Genomic DNA, 20,643 nt, shown 5'->3' with positions numbered 1-20,643 from the left:
CCAACTATGGTTTTTTTTAACCACTGTCATCAAGACGAGTAGTTCTATCCCCTCCCAGCCTTCTTTAACCCTTTCAGCAATTCCAGTGCTGTGCTGTATGAAGTGATGAGAATGGACATCCCTGGTTTGTTCCTGATCTTACAGAACACCTTTCCGTTTTCAATGTTGAATATGATGGTAACTGTAGGCTTTTCATATATGGCTTGTGCTCTACTGAGGTCAATTTATTCTATACCTAGTTTGAGGAGAATTTTTTAATTATGAGAGGGTGTTGAATTTTGTCAAATGCTTTTTCTGCATGTACTGATATGATCATGTGATTTTTATCCAAAACTGAGTCATGAATAAATAGAAAATCCAAACAAACCAATAATGGGTAAAGAGACTGAATCAGTAATTTAAAATATTCCAACAAAGAAAAGTCTGGGAGCAGACGGTTTCACTATTAAATTCTACCAAATATTTAAAGAATATCAATGTTTCTCAACTTTTCCAAAAAACTGAACAAGAGGTACCATTTCCAAACTCATTTTATGAGGCTAGCATCTCCCTGATATCAAAGTCAAAGACACTATAAGAGAAGAAAACTACAGGCTAATATCCATGCTGAATCTAGATGCAAAATTTCCCAACACTACAGACCAAATGGACCATACACAGACATATACAGAACATACAATCCAACAGAATATACATTCCTCTCAAACACATAGAACATTTTCTAGGGTAGATAATGTGTTAGGCCACAAAAAAAGGTATCAACAAATTCAAGAAGATAGAAATTCTATGAGTTATCTTTTTCTGATCACAATGGTTTGAAGCTAGAAATCAATACCAGAAGGAAAGTTGGAAAATATGCAATTATGTAGACATTAAACAACATACTCCTGAGCAACAGATCAAATAAGATATCAACAGGGAAATAAATACCTTGAGACAAATGAAAATGGAAACACAACATACCAAAACTCTTATGAAATACAACAAAAGCAAATCCAAGAAGGAAACGATAAATGCATTGATCAAGAAAAAAGATCTTGGGTTAAATGAGTGATGGGTATTAAGGAGGGCACTTGTGATGAGCACTAGGTAACGTATGTAAGTGATGGATCACTTAATTCTTACACCTGAAACTAATACTGCACTGTATGTTAACTAACTGGAATTTAAATAAAACTCAAAACCACACACACACACACCAAAAAAAAAAAAAAAAAGAAAAGAAAAGAAAAATGATCTCAAACAATGTAACTTTACACCTCAAGGGATTAGGGGAAAAAAGAGAAGCATATTAAGCCCAACGGTGGCAGAAGGGAGGAAATAATAAAAATTAGAGCAGAAATACATGAAATAGAAAACAGAAAAAAATAGTAAAGATTAACAAAAGTAAGAGTTGGGTTTTTGAAAAGATATAAATGACAAATCTTTAGGTAGACCAATCCCTAAAGATTTGGGACAGGACCCAAATGAATAAAATTATGAATGAAAGAGACATTACAACTCATACCACAGAAATGCAAAGGATCATAAGACTACCATGAAAAATTATATGGCAATAAATTGGATGACCTAAAACAATGAATAAATTCTTAGAAATGCAAAACCCACCAAGAATGAATCAGGAAAAAATAGAAAATCCCCAAAACACCAATAACAAGTGAGGAGCTTGAATTGGTAATCAAAAACTTCCCAAGTTAGGAAAGTCCCTGGCTGGATGACTTCACTGGTGAATTCTGCCAGACACTGAAAGAACTAGTGCCAGTCCTTCTCAAACTCTTCCAAAAATTTGAAAAAAAAAAAAAAAAGAGAACACTCCCAAATGTATTTTACAAGGCCAGCATTACCCTGATACCAAAGCCAGATAAGGACACTACAAGAAAACTGTAAGCAGAAATCCCTGATGAACATGGATGCAAAATTCTCCACAAAATTCTAGCAAACCAAATTCAGCACATAGAAAAGATCATACATCATGACCAAGTGGGATTTATCCCTAGGATGCAAAGATGGCTCACAGCACACACAAAAAATAATGTAATACACCATATTAATAATGGAAGATTTTAATTCTGTAGTCCAGTGCATCATTTTCTTTTGGTGTCCTAACCAAAATAATTTTGCCTAATTCAAGGTCATGAAGATTTTTCGATTAAGGTTTTAAGAATTCATGTCAATGTGCACATATTAAAACACTAAGTTGTATACCTTAAATACAATACCATTTTTTAATTGTCAATTACATATCAATAAATCTGGAAATTAAAAAAAATCAAAGGGGAAGCTTTCATTGTAAAGTCAGGTGTTACTTCAAACACATGCTTAATGTACACAATTGCTTTGATTTAGAAAACAGAGATTACTTAAATATGTCTGGATATAATTATTTCATAGCTTCTTGTTACTACACTAATACTTTCTCCAATTTTTCTTTGGAGAGAAAAGTAAGTGCAGTAGTTAATGAAGAACTAGATGGAAGTAGCACCCAGCGATGCCCTTATACACTCATAAACTGGTGGTGGTGGTGGGTGCCTTCAGAAAATGTGGAAAGACAAAAGATAAAAAGACAGAGTTTTTCTCCCTTTAAAAAACAACAAACAAAAAGATTTATTTATTTGAGAGAGAGAGCAGGGTGAGGGGCAGAGGGAGAAGCAAACTCCCGGCTGAGCAGAGAGCCCAGTGCAGGGCTTGTTCAGGGACTCAGGGATCATGATCTGAGCCGAAGGCAGATGCTTAACCTACTGAGCCACCCAGGTGCCCCTGGAGTTTTTCTCCTTAGCCAAGAATGGAAACTTTTAGCAAAAGGTATTGTGTATACTCTTGAATTGAAATTATGGGGAAGTTCATTTTAATTTGGATAGCTTGGACATACCCCCTAAAATTCTTACCAGCATATTATTATTTCACTTAGGACTTTTCCTCAAACAATTAAGACAAATATCTCATTATCATTTGTAGCACACTTCTAGGCATACCTTCTCGATAAATATAACAGAAATCTTTTTGTTAACATTTATGAGTTTAATTAAAAGCACCAAGCATAGGACTTCCAATCTAATAAGCATTGTATTTTAGCCTTTTTGCCACTCTCAGATTTAAAGTTATATTCACACAAGAGATTCCATCTCTTATAATAATCTTTTGGTGTAGGGAAAAGTAACATTTATATAATTTATAGGTAATAAAACATCTATATATAGAGAAATAATATTCTGGCCAGTATCAAATGAGGAATAATTGATATTTTAAATATAATAGTAATTCAACTTAATGCATTTTCTCAATTCCAGGTAAAGTCTGAAATATCAGGCAATATATAAAGACACCAAGCGGAAAACTAGAAAACATCTATAATTACAAAAAATAACAGTTTAAAAGAATGATCTCCAAAGTGATGAGTGTGAACCCGGGAGAGTGGAAAGTACATTCCATTGGGATGTAATGATAAGAGTAGCTAGCATTTGTTTAGTAATTATCCTGGGCACTAGATATATATTTGCTACTGTAATTCTTACAATCATCCTAGAGTATAAGTGCCTCATTCCAGATGAGGAAATTGAAGCACAATGGATAAAAATCAAGAAAATAAAATTTCTATGAATATTTATCAACAAAACATTTAGTTTTAACAATATTCATTATTTGTATTGATAGAACATGTAATTTTTAAGTAATGAACATTTAAAATTTATAACTTTGTAAAATGTTCTCTGAAATATGTGATCGAAATTTTGGAGATTTCTGATGCATTGTTTAGGAAAAGCTAGTTCCATTTAACCTGAGAGAAAGATACTTAATTTTCCTTACTTCTAAAATTGCCATGAGTATTCTAATAAAAGACTAAGTAAGTTTAAAACATTCTCATGAATGCTATTTTCACAAGGTTCAATGGTAACTTAAAAAGGCCGAATTAATTAGGAAGATATAAGATGCTGGAAACAGTTTTATGGGCTTCGGGTCACAAAACCAGTTCCAGGTTCAGTTTGGTTGTCTATTTTGCTGAGGTTATTGCTAAATTAGGATTCATTTATTACGGCTGCTCAAAGGAGATCGAAAAATGAAATTCCATAGTCAAAAGAAAGAGTTTGGGGGTGGGGCAACTATTTGCTCTTTACAAGAACTTCATGTTGTGCTATAGTCAAAGTAGGATTGCTTCCTACTCTTGGAGTAGTCCATCTCAAAACATGCTTTCCCCAACATATATTTATTAGGGGTCCACTATGTGTCAGGTAATTTTTTTTTCCCAGTTCTGTGGAGATATAAATGATGGAATTTCTAACTATGTGAGGTGATAGATATTAACATTTTGTGGTAAACATTTTACCACATTTGATTTATATCAAATTATGTTATACACCTTAAACTTATTCAATGTTACAATGTCAATTCTATCTCAATTAAGGTTGACTATTCCCACTGTGGCTGGCTTACTGTAGTGGTTAGAATGCTTTGGGTATTTCCAAATTTCTTCTATCTGAGCAGGTTTCTCTATAATACATTAAGGATTTTTCCCCATCATTGATGAAATTCAAATATTCCTGAAGGAGGGCTAGATTTTGAAGAATGTCTCTTTTATTCAAGGGGAGTGGGAGATAGACGCTTCCAGTTATGGAATGAGTAAATCATGGGAATAAAAGGTACAGCGTAGGGAATATTCAACAGTATTGTGATAGTGTATGGTGACAGATGGTAGCTACCCTTGTGATCATACCATAACGTACAGAGTTCTCAAATCACTAGGTCATATATTTGAAACCTAACGTTGGGTGTCAACTACATTTCAATTTTTAAAAAAGTCTTACTTTATATTGCATGTGTAGCCCCTGTTCTTAAAATTTCAAAAACATTAACCTACTTATCATTATACCAGCCCTATGAGGCAGATATTAGTGAAGATATTAGCTTTGCTTTACAGTAGAAGAAACTGAGTATTTAAGACGTCCCAGGTCACAAATTAATAAGTAGTAGAGCTGAAATTAGATCCCAGACATTTGGTTTCAGACTGTGTTTATAGGAAAGACCACATAATTTATCTTCCAAACCGGGGCACTTTGAAGAACAAAGAAATCCTCTACCCAATAGTTAGGAAGGCATAATAGTTCTGAATTGGGACTGTGGATAAACAAGAATATACGGCCATCCTACCTAAGACCAGTAGAGCAGATAATATGAAAAAAGACATTTTCTCTCCCATTATATATCTGGTGGGAATGCCACAGATTTCAGAGCCAAGTACAAAAGCAGTTCAATAGTTCTTGGTCCTTCTAAAAATTTAATGAAGTCCCTTACCAGAAAGTGAACATACACATATATGCATGCATGTGCATTTGCAAACATGCATGCATAAAATTTCTGTATTTCCAGAACTCTTCAAGTCCATTCACTGTTCCTCAGAGGGGCTGTTGACATGACACACAGATTTAGATAGACAAAATAATTCAGACTTAACAATCTTACCTATTCATCATTTGTTAACAATCCGACTGCTAAATTAGGTCTAAAAATATTTGGCTTGCAGTTTGCACAACTTATATTTTGGATTGAGCTTTTTCATGAAGAATTATAGTCAGTGAAAATATGTAATTGATTTTTTTTAAGATGTATATCATTTTGAGTCTGAAATATGTATGGATAACAAGGAGATGAATTTAATAAAAGGAATACAAGCCTCTACAATCATTACCCTAATAGTTGCTATTAAAAACCAATGCCTTTTATACCTCCAAAGTTACCTTCAATTTCCAGTGGTGAATTTTTTTTTGGATATTACAAGAGATCCACAGTATTACCAAAAATATTTATTTAGTTAGTTAGTTATGGAAAAATGACAGCCTACTAGACTAATTGATTTGGAATAGATCACTAACTTGAGATACATTGTCATATTTTACTGTAATATTTATTAGTTAATCTGTACAGCCACTTTTAAAGTAATGCAAGTAGTACTTAAGTTGGCTGATAGGATGTTTGGAGACCTAAATAGTGATGAAGAATTATTAATACGGAACTTGAAGATAAAGTTTCAAATTCAATAAAGAATGTCAATATCTATGTGGAAACTATGTGGAAAAGTGGATTAAGATCATTGGATCATATGCAGAATCAGAACTCAGTTAAAATTAGATAAGATTGACTTTCCATAATTCTACAAAACTGAAGGCAGTGGTCTTATTCAGGAGCACCAACTATTCTTTCTGCTCTAGATAATGATGTGGCTTCTCTGAGGCCAAGTTTGGCTTAAGAGGGTCATGGATGCCCCTAAGCATTTGCTTTCCTTCCTTCTTTCCTTCCTTCCTTCCTTCTTTCCTTCCCTTTTTTTTTTTTTTTTAAGATTTTATTTACTTGAGGGGGACCTGGGTGGCTTAGTCAGTTAAGTGTCTGCCTTCAGCTCAGGTCATGATCCCAGGATCTTGGGATCAAGTCCTGCATCGGGCTCCCTGCTCCACCGGGAGCCTGCTTCTCCCTATCCGCCCCCTCAATGAATAAATAAATAAAAATCTTTTAACAAAAAGATTTTATTTACTTGAGAGAGACGAGTGCAGGAGAGCGGAGAGCAGGGGGAGGGACAGAGGGAGAAGGAGTAGCAGACTCCCCACTGGGCAGGAAGCCCACAGGGAGCTCCATCCCAGGACCCGGAGATCATGACCTGAGCTGAAGACAGATGCTTAACCCCGTAACCAACAGAGCCACCCAGGCACCCACCCCTAAGCATTTTCTATTAAGGGTACAGATGCATAGGTTGTTGGTGACAATTCATCATTAACAGGAGTTAGGGAAATGTTTCAAAGGACAATGGCAGAGCTAGGACAGTCTTGTGTTGGTATTTTCACAGGCAGCTGCCCCCCACCCCCGCCCTTGCATCTCGATCCACTGAGAGGTGCTGCCTCTGTTCCAGATAGGTGTGGCTACTTCACTTCCAATAGAAATGTATATGTTTAGTCTTAAAGGGCACCTTAATTTTGTATAGCTGGTTGCTTATGGTCTCTTCTGGTCAAGCAAGGTATTACAACTGGAGAGTGCAATAGTTGCAAATATTGAAAAAATATCCATATTGCTTTAAAAATCTCAGTGGTCAAATTTTGAAATAGATAAATCCTTTCAAAGACTGTTTTCAGCATAAGAAAAAATGCTTTTAATTAACCTTAATGCTGTTAGAGTTCTTAAATATTTTATGTATGCTACACCTGTCCTTTGAAGCCTCCTATGTTCCAGCGCATTTGAAGACTTTTATGAAAAAAAAAAAAAAAGTGTATACACGAGATTAAATTTTAGCAATTCTAATTTAGGAGAATTGAACTGCTCACTTTTGAGATAACAAGCTACTTCCACTATTACTAGAAATGTTTGAGAGCAATTATAATTCATATTTCCCTATTTATAGTATTATTCATCAGTAAAATAATGAAACTGCTTTAAAAATGTATTAGAACTTGAACATTTCCAAATGTACTGGTCCATTTCACACAGCTACCTTAGAACCATGCTATCATTGTACAAAAGTTTCAGAAGTGCTCTTGAAGACTGCTGCTTCCTTTTTAGGTCTGTAATAATAGCAGGTCTTTACCATCTAAGGATGAATTTAAATTTTGGAAATCATCAAAAATCATTTAGAGCTAATTATGCTCAATGAAAATTGTCATCAAGCAAAGCAAAATTGCAGTATTGTTTAGAGAAGAGTTTTAAAGATAGCACACCATGAACCAGAGCAGTTTGATGGTAAACACGATAATCAATGAGACCTCCAACAGGACTAAAGGCTCAAAATAGGACGAAAACTAACAGATTTCAACTCTGGCTTCACTTCAGAATAAGTTGAGTAGTATTTAAAATATATAGCTACTAAGACCGTTTGCGGTTTTTAAATTTAATCTTAAGTGTCAGCATATTTTTGAGAACTTTTATTATGAATAAAGTTGATTCAGCGTGGTTACCTTTGGGAAAAGTTTTTTTGTTTGTTTTTTGCTAGCTAATATCAATATTAGGTGTGAAACGGTTAAGAGTTAAATCTCTTAGCTGCACAGAGAGGTCAGAGCACAGCAGTCAATTACTACATGGTTCAAGTTCAGGTACAAAGAGGCTTCTGATGCCGCATTTCATCCTACTTGCTTTCCCACTTTCTAGAGGATGCCTAAACAAACATTAACGTTTCATCACTTTAGTCCTTCATTTGTTGACCTGTTTAAGAAACGATGTATCTTTGGCGATGGGACATACCACTTTCATCTATTATTAGAGTACACAGTCATACACCCACACAACAAACACACACCTAAACAGGTTATGTGAATCAAGCATCTGAGAAGTGCTTTTGCTGGAAGAACGTAGACGGAGAACAAATTAAAACAAGAATCCAAGAAGAAACTGATAAGAAATTTAACACCATCAAAGGAAGGAAAGCGTTATAGGAGGTTATGGACTTCCACAACAAATAGGCTTCAAAATTCTTTCCAATTTTAGACTGTATATATAACTAATTTTAAAAATATTTACTTAAGATTGAAATACAATCAACATTAGAGAAGGTTCAACAAATTCTCATATTCTTAAGAGGACAGTTCGGCGTACACATTTTACTTCTTTGTCAAATTTAGTCAGTTTCTTCTCCATGTACCCTTTTAAATATTTCATATGTTTTCCTATTTTTTAATTTAAACTTCCCCTTGCAAAAGTGCAAATTTACTTTTACTTTAATATTTAATAGCTCTGTATTTTATTTTCACAAGTAAGGTGTTTTAAAAGTTATAGGCCTGATATATTTAGCCATTTAATTTATAAGAACATTATTAATCATCTATGTTTCTAATTATGATTTGTGACATCTCCTAAGTTTCTATCTTAGATGAAAATAAAAATATCCCCCTTTATTCCGTTCCTGCCATCCCTGGTCTCCTACACAGAGGAATTATCTTATGTCTACTTGGAATCACAAGAATAAAATATTTCAAGATCACTCCCACTTCTATCCATACCTGAAAATAGCTGGTATCAAACTTACCCTCACTATAAACAGTCCATTACCTAGGGAAAAAAAAATTATGTAGCAATTGTTCTCAGTCATAGGGCAATAGGTAGGAAAGACCGTAATAATATGCTTTGTATGTGTAGAACCTGTTTATTTTGATGTTATAAAGAAAAGCCTTCTTCCACTTCAACGTAATTTAGTGTCCTTTTCTTTCAAACTTTTGAATGTTAAAGAACTTGTAAATGCATCTTTTCTTTGGACTATGTCCTCCTTTCCAGTTCCATCTTAATGGCCTGAAGAACATTGGTATCAATTGTTCATGGTTATCCTCAACTCTATGGACATGTAATAATGCTTTGATCTTTGTTTGCAAAAGAAAATGGCCTATTTACAAAGTTAGAACATTATGTCCAGAATCTTTAGTGATTACTTTGCTACTACTCTTTCATATTTTAGTTTTCATACAGGATTTACTCTTTAACAATATTTTTATATAAAAATGAAAATGAATACCATGCCTGACATGCTCATGAAAAGTAAGCCCATACGCTATTTATCTCATTTTAACTTATTTTTCTCATTTAAATAGGAAAAAAATTGTTACCATTAAAAGCCATTTTTCACTATTTTCAGTTCCATTAAAAATTTAAAAAATCCTATCAAAATGATGCATACAGGTTTCCCTTTGAGCTTTTAAGTGTCTATAATAAAGAACATTTCAAGGCAAAACAAAAATGTCAAAGAGTACTAGTTTTAGTAGACTAAAACTCTTAAATTTGCATGTTTTATATCACTATATATACACCTGAGGTCTGACATGCAATATATACACTCATCTTGAACATTCTGGAATGTGGAGTGATTGATCACCTAGTAGCTCTACATTTAAGACAGGAGAAACTTGTATATGCAAATACAGTTCATCTGAAGCACTGATGTAATGTTCTCAAGTTACCCAAAAAATGATTTGTAGTATATTTTTAGAATGAAGTTCATTTTATTTACTAATTCTTCAAAAATATTGATTATCTCTCAAATAACTGGACACTCCGATTAAGTACCTAACATTATTAATGCTTACAAGAGAATATTCCACAATTTTCAATACTCCTCTCATTGAAAGTATTATTTAGAGCTTCTACACTTACGTAGGGTATTATAATTTGTAACACATTATATATACATACACATGTACAAATATACATGTATGAACAAATGTTTTTGCTCTTTTTAGCTTAAACACCTTTATCTTCATATATGTATATATCATGTGTATGTATGTATATGTGCTTGTGTGTACATAAAATATATACACAATGATGACACAGGACTTATTTTCAGTATGCCTTTAGAATTGAGTGCATTTTAGTAAAATGTGCATTTCGTTAGAGCTTATATATATATAAATTAGTTTATATAAATATATTTAATATATATTTATATATATATACATGCAATTCACTGGCAAGAAATATTTAACAAACCAGAAGAATAAGCTATAATACTGATTTTTATAGAACTGTATATTTATAGAGTCTTTCTACACATTTTGTATCATTTAACCATGTCTTGATATTTCATAAGACAAAGTAGATATAATGTGCATTTCCAATTACTGATGCAGTTATTTCTGTGCTTTAGTATTCTTTTGGAAAGAGAAGTGGCACTCTGGGAAGCCACATGACATATGTTAGGTAACAAAGAGATCATTTAGTAATTTGAAGCATTTGTTTTTCACTCTGTGTCATCATCTATCCTATGATCCAAGAAACAATATAATAGATAAAAAATTAGCGATCTTTTATACTCTCTCCTAAATTCCACATCCACTTCAAACATATGAGGATCCTGATAACTTATAAACACATCTCACAGGAGTGCATCAGCTGCACTATGATCACTCCTGAGGCATAGAAATTATAACAGGATTTGCCATGTCCCTATAATTGGCAGAGTAATCTTTCACTATTATCAATCCTAATCCAGTATTCTATAGGTAATTCTAATACAATGCTTAAGAGTACTATGAAATAACTAGTACCACCTGCATTCCTGAAAAATAGGACCAGCAACCCCTCATGATGGTTCTGAGATGCCTTGAGAATACAATGGAAGCTATTTATCTTCTCTTCAGAATTATATTACAAACAGAAAGTTGCATAGCATTTAAAGATGCCCCGAGGTTCCTACGATAATGGGAGCATCTTTATGACCACTGAGCTTTCAAGACATGTGGTGGATTTACCAGCTGAACTATATCCAGTCAAGTAATGCCTCAGAAAATGTTTCTCTCAGAAATTTTGATCTTATCTTAAGCTCAAATTAAACGGTATCTTTTGATGGCTTTCTCTCTCCTTTTCCCACCCACATTTGAACCTCAGGAGAAACCTGCCCCAGTAGCAGACATTCACATACCAATGTTTTAGGAGAATTAAAACTCACTACCTAAAATAGTGAAGATAAAAATGGAAGTAAAAAATAGAAAACTTTATTTTTTAAAATATCTGGGGAGAATTTAAAGTTTCACTTCTAGGGAAAACTTTTATTTGTGGGATAAGTATTTTTGTACTAAAATTCAAAGGCAGATTGCACTGGAGACCCCAGCAGAGAAAGGGAGATAGAAATTCCACTGGAGAGAGATTGGCAACTATTTACTTTGCTTGTATGTTTTAGGTTTCATGGAGGAATGCAAAATACTGAAGAAAGGATAAAGCGTAGAATTTGAATAATGCTAATGAAATAAAACTTCTTCTAAGTACCCCTAAATTAAGATACTGATTATCACCTTATTAAAATTCTCCAGAGAAACAGAACAGTACGTATGTGTGTGTGTATGTATATATGAAGAGAGATTATACAAAATTGGCTTACATGATTTCAAGATCTGCAGTGGGCAGGCTGGGCATCCAAAGGAGCTGACTGGGGAGTTCCAGTCTTTAAACTGGCAAGCTTGAAATCTAGGCAGAGACCACGCTTCAACTTGAGACTGAAGGCAGAAAAAAAACCCATGTACATTAATCTCATCCAGAAACACCTTCACAGACACACCCAGAATAATGTTTAACCAAGTATCTGGGCACCCCATGGTCTGTACAAGCTGACACATGAAATTAACCTTTATACTCTCTGTAACTTAAAGTCTTCCTGTGCATTCCTTTGTGATGTTTCTCTGCCTAATCCTGAGAGAAAAATCAACGGTCAGATTTTTAAAGATAATTTTGCCTGTTCCCTAATGTTACTAAATATATTCTGTAAGTTTATTTTTCCCAGTATTTGTATGTTTTATACATATTGATTCTTGAAACTATAGTCAATTTTCATTGCTGTGCAGTATTCTAACATACCACCTTTTACTAAGAATTCTGCTGTTGCTACACATTTGAAAAATTTTCAATTTTTCATTGAAAATTGTATGTTTAAGTGTTCCAACTTAAGAATAAATCTGCTATCACCATCCTTGTACCTTCTGATGTCCATGCAATTATAAGGTTTTAACTGTAGACTTAGTGGATCATAGGTTATATGAAACTTCAACTTGTATACAGGATGTCTCTGTAAGTCATTTTCTGGAATATTTTGTTAAAACGATCCACTTGTCCAGCATTGTACAAGACTGCCCTGTTTTAATCACAGTATCTATAGTAAATATTAATAGCTGAAAGTAAGACTATTTCAGTTGTGTCCTTCCCCTCAAAGATCCTTTTGGCTATTCTTGATCCTTTAAATGTTCATATACATTTTAGAAGAACTTTAAAAATCTTGTTGGGATTTTGATTGAGGTTTCATTGAGTCCACAGGTGCATTTGGATACAATTGATATTTATAGCACTAATGCATCCAAACCATAAAAACAATCCATCTGTCCATTTTTTAATATTTAACAAAAATTTTTATGCAGATTTTCTTCTTAGGTTTGTTTCTTGATACATTATTTTGGTGATTATATATATTTATTTATTTTTAGATATTTTATTTATTTATTTGCCAGAGAGAGGGAGCACAGCAGGGGGAGCTGCAGAGGAAGAGGGAGAAGCAGGCTCCCCGAGGAGCAGGGAGCCCGATGCAGGGCTTGATCCCAGAACCCCAGGATCATGACCTGAGCCGAACGCAGACGCTTAACCCACTGATCCACCCAGGTGCGCCTACAGTCAGTTTTGAAACAAATACCACACATGTATATCACACCCTCTTTTCTCAGCATGTGCCTTTTGATTCACCAGCCAGGAGTCCCCATTTAGGATCAAGGGATCTACAAAGAACACTCAGTGGTAGGTAAAATTTGGAGAAAAGAGTTCTTGGTGCCAAAGTTTCAGGAGCACTACAATGGCATATAATATCTGATTTTACTTCTACTGAGGATAGTTGGTGTTATGTCAAAGTTGCAACATTCTCCCTGGGTCAACTCTGGTATTATTTTTCTTTTTAAAGATTTGCCTGCATAGCCATAAACTCAGTTCTCCAGGACTCAAAAGAGCATCTTGAGCTACTTGATACAATTTTATTAAATTTTTCATTTCCTTATGTCAGAGTTGGTTTCTGTGATTTGTAACCAAGCATCCTAAATGATATAACTTAGCACCTCCAGACACCTCACACTCCCTGCACCCTGATCCACACACTTTCACTCCTCTTCCCCCTCTGACCCTTCTTCTTGTCTGAATCCATGCCCTCCTAGGACTTTGCTCTTGCCAATATCCTCTTTGTTATAATCCTTAATTCCATCTACCTATTGCATTAGAATTGGCCCATCAGATCAAAAACAGGTTTTTGTTTTTAAGATTTTTTATTAGAGAGGGAGAGCGCATGCGCAAGAGAGCATGAGCGGGCTAAGAGGCAGAGGGAGAAGCAGACTCCCCACTGAGCAGGGAGTCTGATGCAGGGCTCAGTCTGGGACTCCAGGATCATGACCTGAGCCGAAGGCAGATGCTTTACCAACTAAGCCACCCAGGCACTTAAAAAAAAAGACACGTTCTGCATGGAGCACTGGGTATTATACGCAAACAATGAATCATGGAACACTACATCAAAAACTAATGATGTAATGTATGGTGATTAACATAACATAATAATAATTAAAAAAAAAACCTGAACCAGAGGATCCAATCAAGCTACACTCAGATTCCTGACCCACAGAAACTGTGAGATAATAAATGTTGTTTTAAGCCACTAAAAAAAAAAAAAGAAAGAAAGAAAAGAAATCTTATGCCATCATATCCCCACCCGGTTACTTTTCTATTACTCTGTTTACCCTCATAACAAAGCACTTCAAGAAATATTCTCGACTTGGGGTATTTATTTATTCATCTCCCAGTTGTTCTTCAGCCAATTTCAATCAAGCTTTCATACCAGCAATTTTAATGAGACCTCTCTTCAAGGTCACCAATCATTACCCTGTGCTGTAGGCAAAGAAAAAAATCCCCCGATTTCTTCTTAGGGAATATTATCAGTAACCACTCCCTTCTTGAAAAAACTTTTCGTGGTTTTGGCAATAAATTTTCCTAGGTCAGTGGTCATTTTTTCTAATCTTTTCTTGTTACTTCTCTATCATACTTCTAATTCTTGTAGTTTCTTTGCCTGGCACAGGCTTCCCCTCTATTTCTACATGGCTACTTTTTTCCTTTTTTATTTCTAATACTATGGGTTACCCATCCAGTATTACTTTCTATAATATTGTCCACTTTTTTTTTCTTCACATAATTTTAACAGTAATGAGATATATTTTTAATCTTTTAAACCTGTACTTAGGTGCATTCATTATCTCCGATTTCTACAAGTTAAGGTCTTAGAGTTTTATCATTAGTATTTTCAGAGACTGAAACTTGTGGCACACAAAAGCCAGGTGTATATATATCAATATTAACAAAGCAAATTCTGTGTCAGTTATTTGTAATTAATTCATCCTAACACCCATTTGACAACATGTAAAGTCAAAAATAACACTGAAGGGGCGCCGGCTGAGTTGTTAAGCGTCTGCCTTCGACTCAGGTCATGATCCCAGGTTCCTGGGATCGAGTCTCACATTGGGCTCCCCGTTCAGCGGGGAATCGACTTTTCCCTCTCCCTCTCCCCCTGCTTGTGTTCCCTCTCTCTCTCTGACAAATAAATAAAATCTTAAAAAAAAAATAACACTGAAAACTCAGCTATCATCTTTTCAGTAGAACTGAATATTTCATAAAACCAGTCTTACTCCCAAACAAGTAATAATAGTTAAATATATATATTCCTCTAAACATTCAGTTTGCACGATCAAACAATTTCAAAAATGTTGCATAACACACACACCTCTTAGAAAGTCCCTATTCAAATTATTAAAATATCTGCAGATATAGGAATTGGAAAAAAACCTTATTTATTTTCTCTTAGATTGTATCAACACTTCATATTCTAGTTTAACTCATTTCTGGCTTTGGGCCATATTTCTTTGTATTTCTTTTAGTGGTTTTAGGGATTACAAAACATATACGTCACTTTTCACAGACTACTTGAAGTTAATTTTATACCACGTCAAGTAAAGAAGCCTTAGAACCGCGTATCTCTCTTTCCCTCACTTAGGTTGTAATTTTCACATGTAATCTGTATCTGTAATCATTAAAGTTCCACTACAAGCTTTATATATCATGCTTTCAACAGGCATACACATTTTCTCAAAGTTAAAAAGAGAAAATACTAAACTTACCCAGGTATTTACTACTTTTCTTGTTTCTCCTTTATTCCTAAAGTTCCAATTTCCCTCTGGTACTATTTCATTTCAGCCTGAAGAACTTGCTTTAGCATTTCTTTTAGAGCATGTTTACTATCAAAAAAATTACCATAGTTTTCCTTCATTTAGAATGACTTCATTTTATCTCATTCGGGAAGAACATTTTCATTGGCTATAGAATTGTAGGCTGACAGTTCTTTTTTTACAGCACTTTTTAGATGCTCCCCTCTTCTTCCCTCTCTGGTTGTTGGTTTGCAAACTGGCCCCTGTGCCTAGAAGGCACAGAAACTGAAGGAAGAGGCAAACCATTCCAGATTGGTAGGTGGCAGGTCTAACCAGCAAGGGAACTCACACAAACAACTTGTCTCGAGCGGCCTCAGGACAAGTAGATCTCTACAGGCAATCACCGGACTCTTAACGTTTATATAGAGGCCTTAAGGAGGTTTAGTCACGTAAACCTCCAGGCGATCTCAATATCATATTGTTCTCTCAAGTCTTTGGCCTTGCAAATGGCTCCAGGTGTGGGAATGATGGGCCACACCTTTATTCCCAGGAGAGGTAAGGAGTGCAGAGACTCCAACTGCCCCTTCTAGCTCAAAGGTCAACCAGCGGTCATGTCCTCTCAATGACCTCTTCCAACAATGGTTACTGACAAGAAATCCAAGGTTATTTAACTTTTTGGTTTTTTGTATGTATTGTGCTGTTTTTCTCTGGCTTTTCTTTACTTTGGTTTTCAGTCCTCTGATAATATTGTCTGGTCGTGATTTTGTTGAGTTTTTCCCTTGTGGAGCTTGTTGAGTTCCTTAAAAATTTTGCCTTTTTTAGAATGTCATATAATTGAAATCATTTGATATGTAGACTTTCCGATTGGCTTCTTTCACTGAATAATATGCATTTAAGTTTCCTCCATGTCTTTTCATGGCATGGAGGCTCATTTCTTTTTAGCTCTGAATAATAGTCTATTGTCTGAATATACCACAGTTTGTTTATCCATTCACTTACTGACAAACATCTTGGTTGCTTCCAAGTTCGGGTAATAATGAATAAAGCTGCTCTAAACATCCATGTGCAGGATTTTGTGTGGACGTAAGTTATTGGCTCCTTTGGGACATACCAAGGAACACAATTGCTGGAATGTATGGTAAGAGCATGTTTAGTTTTGCAAGAAACCACCAATCTGTCTTCCAAAGTGAATGTACCCACTTTCATTCCCACCAGCAATGAAGAGTTACTGTTGCTCCACATTCTCAACAGTATTGGATGTTGTCAGTGTTCGATAAATCCATTCACTTTGCTCTGTAATAACCATTTTGACAATCATCTCATAGTAGGTAAACTAGTTAGATGACTTGCCTCAATTCTTATCCATTAGAGACAGGTTGGGCTGAAAATGCCCAATTTTTTGTTTTATTTGATGACTATTCAAAGGAAACAATCTTTATAGAATGCTTCTTTCAAAAATCAAGGGCATATATTATAACAGCTGGTCCTGTGTAAAAAACACAATGAGAGGTAATGAGGAGGTATGAGTGATATAAAATGTCCCCATTGTCAAAAAAAGCTAAAAGTTTCTCCACAATCCTGCCATAGGTCTTAAAGATTTATCTATCTATTCATTCATTTATTCCATGTATTCATTTTTAAAATACAACCATTTTTCATGTTACATTTTCATATCACCTGCAGAAGTAGAAGGAAGCTTATGGTTGTTATTAACCAGCTTTTGGGTTAGCAGATAGGAGGGCCATAAAAAGGAAAATGGAAAGAAACAACAAATGCATTGACTGCAATAAGAGATAAGGGAGAAAAGCTGAAAGCCAGTGATACTGCTGCAGAAGAGATCTGCCTGGCTCCACGGCTTAAGTTGGGGCTGGCCAGGTTGGGAGGTAGCCTCTGGGAGGTAGAAATGACCTATACAGTCTGGAGACAATTACCTTTCTGGAAGTCAGTGGAAAGGAAGTTTTTTTTTCCAGAGTTTTTTTTCTTGGTTGCATTAAATGTGAAACAGAGAAACTACTACCACTTACTCAGGATTGTTCTGAAGATTAAACAGGTGTATAAAGTGGTAAAAGAGTGATGAACATAAAATAAATTCCCAATAAATAGCATTTAGAATAGTAGTTCTTAAATTCTTTTGTCTAAACACTTAGTTTCACAGAAATATGAATGGTAATGCATGTCTTAGGTATATATTGAACATTTTTTGAAACAGGACTTGCAAATGTCAACATGACGCTTATAGACACCAAAGCCTTCAGATTTGGACTCCTTAGGACTAGGCTGGGGTACTATTTTAATTAAGATCAGGCTCGGAGGGGAGACGAACCGTGAGAGACTATGGACTCTGAAAAAACTGAGGGTTCTAGAGGGGAGGGGGGTGGGGGGATGGGTTAGCCCGGTGATGGGTATTAAAGAGGGCACGTTCTGCATGGAGCACTGGGTGTTATGCACAAACAATGAATCATGGAACACTACATCAAAAACTAATGATGTAATGTATGGTGATTAATATAACAAAATAAAAAAAAGATCATATATATTAAAATAATATAGGCAAATAGTTACCACCTATTACATGACCTGGATATTCAAATCAGTATGTACTTATATTTGGTTTTGTCTCCGTGATATGGACACAGGTCACAAATGGCAAGTTGCACACTAGTTCTATGATTATTGTTCCACAAAGTATTGGTCCAGAGAACATTGTTGTTTTTTCCTTCCTTTCTTTCTTTTAAATAAAATCTAATTAGATTTTAATACTTACAACTGGGGAACTTTGTGCAAATTTATTTCCATATCTTGAAAAATCTGGGACTGCATCCTTAGATGACTCCAGTTTCAATGGGCTGTGTCAGTGGCCTGCTTGAGATGGAGCCTGCAATCTCCGAATCTCTAATTAATTACAATCCTTCTACTCTCCCTTGTTTCCACTACACTGAACAAGCGTGTCAGTCTCCTTTATTCATCCAGTTTTCACTCTCTTATTTTGTCCACACATGACTCTTATAAAATATACACATATCTACACACATGACACACACTCACACACTAACGCCAAGGTTTTCAACTGTGAAGTCATAACCCTAAGGAAAAAGAAATAAACTTAGTCTCCATTTACATTTCCTTGCCTCCTACTTGATTTAGACAGAATATTACTATAAACATCTAAGCCTAATATTGATTAATAGGCCATTGCTTCTCAAAGTTTAATGTGCATGTGAATCTCCTAAGGATCTCATTAAAATGCAAATTATCATTCCATAAGGCTGGAGAAGGCATGAGACTCTACATTTCCAATCAATTCCCAAATAAAGTTGATACTGGGGTCTGAAGAGCATACTTTGTGTGGCAAGGGGCCTGCAGGGTCTTCCTCCAACAGTAGTGTGTTGTTCGAAATAAACCAATTGAGAAAGCTCTCTATTCTATGAGAGATTTTATGAAGATGTAAGTATAAGGCAATTTTCTTTTTTTTCTGAAGGAAATCCTTTCTTAATTATTTGAACAAATACAGTTATTTCTAGCAGATCCTGACGGATGCACATTGATTGACAGCTACATAGATCTAGAAAATACAAATATTTGTATACATTTTAGAACGAATCATGAAGGACCTAGAATTTGGTATGTCAATTCATGATTCTCCAGTTAGTACATCTGTTGCAACTAAGACTTTAGCTCTGGATACTGGCTAAAGTAGAAGATAAGCAAGGAAGCTCCATCTAACAAGTCAGTGGATTCTGAAATTCATCTTTTTTGCCTTTAGTCACTAGGTCTAATTTCCAAATCACACTGTTCCTGGATAAGACCCAACCATGAACATACAGAGTAGTCTTCAGCCTTTGTTGTAACCACTCGTATGTGAGCCTGGTCTATGTCTGTCTTTATTTACTTCATCACCTATTCTTTCAAATATTTGACAGGGACTACTGTGTTCCAGGTACTGAGGATATAAAGCAGAGTAAGACATAATATTTATCCCCTAACGTCTCCCAGCCTGGTTAACAGGCCCAAGTTGAGCTCTGCTAGCCACCTGCCTGGAGATGGTAACTTTGCCTGGGCCCCACCAGTCCCTTTCCCCAGGGACTATTCTCTTGTATTTCAACACCCGGGGGTTCCATTCCACATACTGTGGACCACCTTGAACATTAAAACTCTTATTTTGAATATTTTCAACACCTAATACAGACTTCTATTGCCATTTACTATCCCCAGATAATGTCTTTCGTGACAGAAATCCTCACCCAATCAGATACACATTTTAATATCACATGTGTTTGGAATCTCTATTTTAGGCCAGTGGCACCCTCTTAAGGTGTAAGCTTCAGAGTCCCATTAGGCATGGCCTTAACTATTCCTGACTCCCTCTTCATCTCTGTCTCTGTCACAACTAAGCCATGTAATAACTGAAGGACAAGGTGGGAGTGAAAACTGACCCTTTTTAAAGTTCTCCCATCTTGGATGTTTTGTCATATTGCAAAGACAGTGTAACAGTTCCCTCCTTGTTTTTATCTTCCGGTTTTTTCTCTCCTGATAAAGGAGAAAATCCTACTTCATCCACTGTACTTAGAATCCTGAAATTAACCACAGTATGCTAATAGTCATAACTATACGTAGATTACAAAATCTGCATGTATATGAAACAAGAAGAGGACAGGGGAAGGGACAGGGTGTAGATTTTTGATCCTAATTTGGTGAAACTCTTCTCACTTGAGCCCCTTGAATACCCTTATACATGCACCATTTTCTCTCTCATGGTCACATAATGTTTTATATTATATAAAAGTTATATGAATATATTTTATCCCTGGGTGCATTTCAGTACCTTTAGTCAAGTGTTACCGGGTAAAATAGAAGCACTTTGAAGGACTGGGATAGGCTGAATTTGGTGCTTATTTACCAGAGTGAGAGGGACTTTCCTGAAGCACACACACAAGTGTTCAGACATCAAATGAAAGATTTTAGGGTTGGTAAGAAGGATAAT

The 20,643-nt window shown here is 35.3% G+C and overlaps 1 long non-coding RNA gene across 1 annotated transcript in view; it reads right to left on the bottom strand.

The window, feature by feature from the left end:
* Nucleotides 1-15,888, bottom strand: part of LOC115939330 (uncharacterized) — a 56,245-nt gene extending 40,357 nt beyond the window's left edge. The window contains exons 1-2 of the long non-coding RNA XR_004074159.2: nt 15,636-15,888; nt 11,831-11,945 (exon numbers count right to left, since the gene is read on the bottom strand). This is a non-coding gene — a long non-coding RNA (uncharacterized LOC115939330). The remainder of the gene's footprint in view (nt 1-11,830; nt 11,946-15,635) is intronic.
* Nucleotides 15,889-20,643: the final 4,755 nt, after the last annotated feature.

This window comes from Leptonychotes weddellii, chromosome 10 (genome assembly GCF_054177405.1).
Source record: "Leptonychotes weddellii isolate Sample4059 chromosome 10, ASM5417740v2, whole genome shotgun sequence".
Lineage (NCBI taxonomy): Eukaryota > Metazoa > Chordata > Mammalia > Carnivora > Phocidae > Leptonychotes > Leptonychotes weddellii.
Note: the sequence above shows the minus strand (reverse complement) of the source record. Positions and strands in the feature narration are given on the sequence as shown.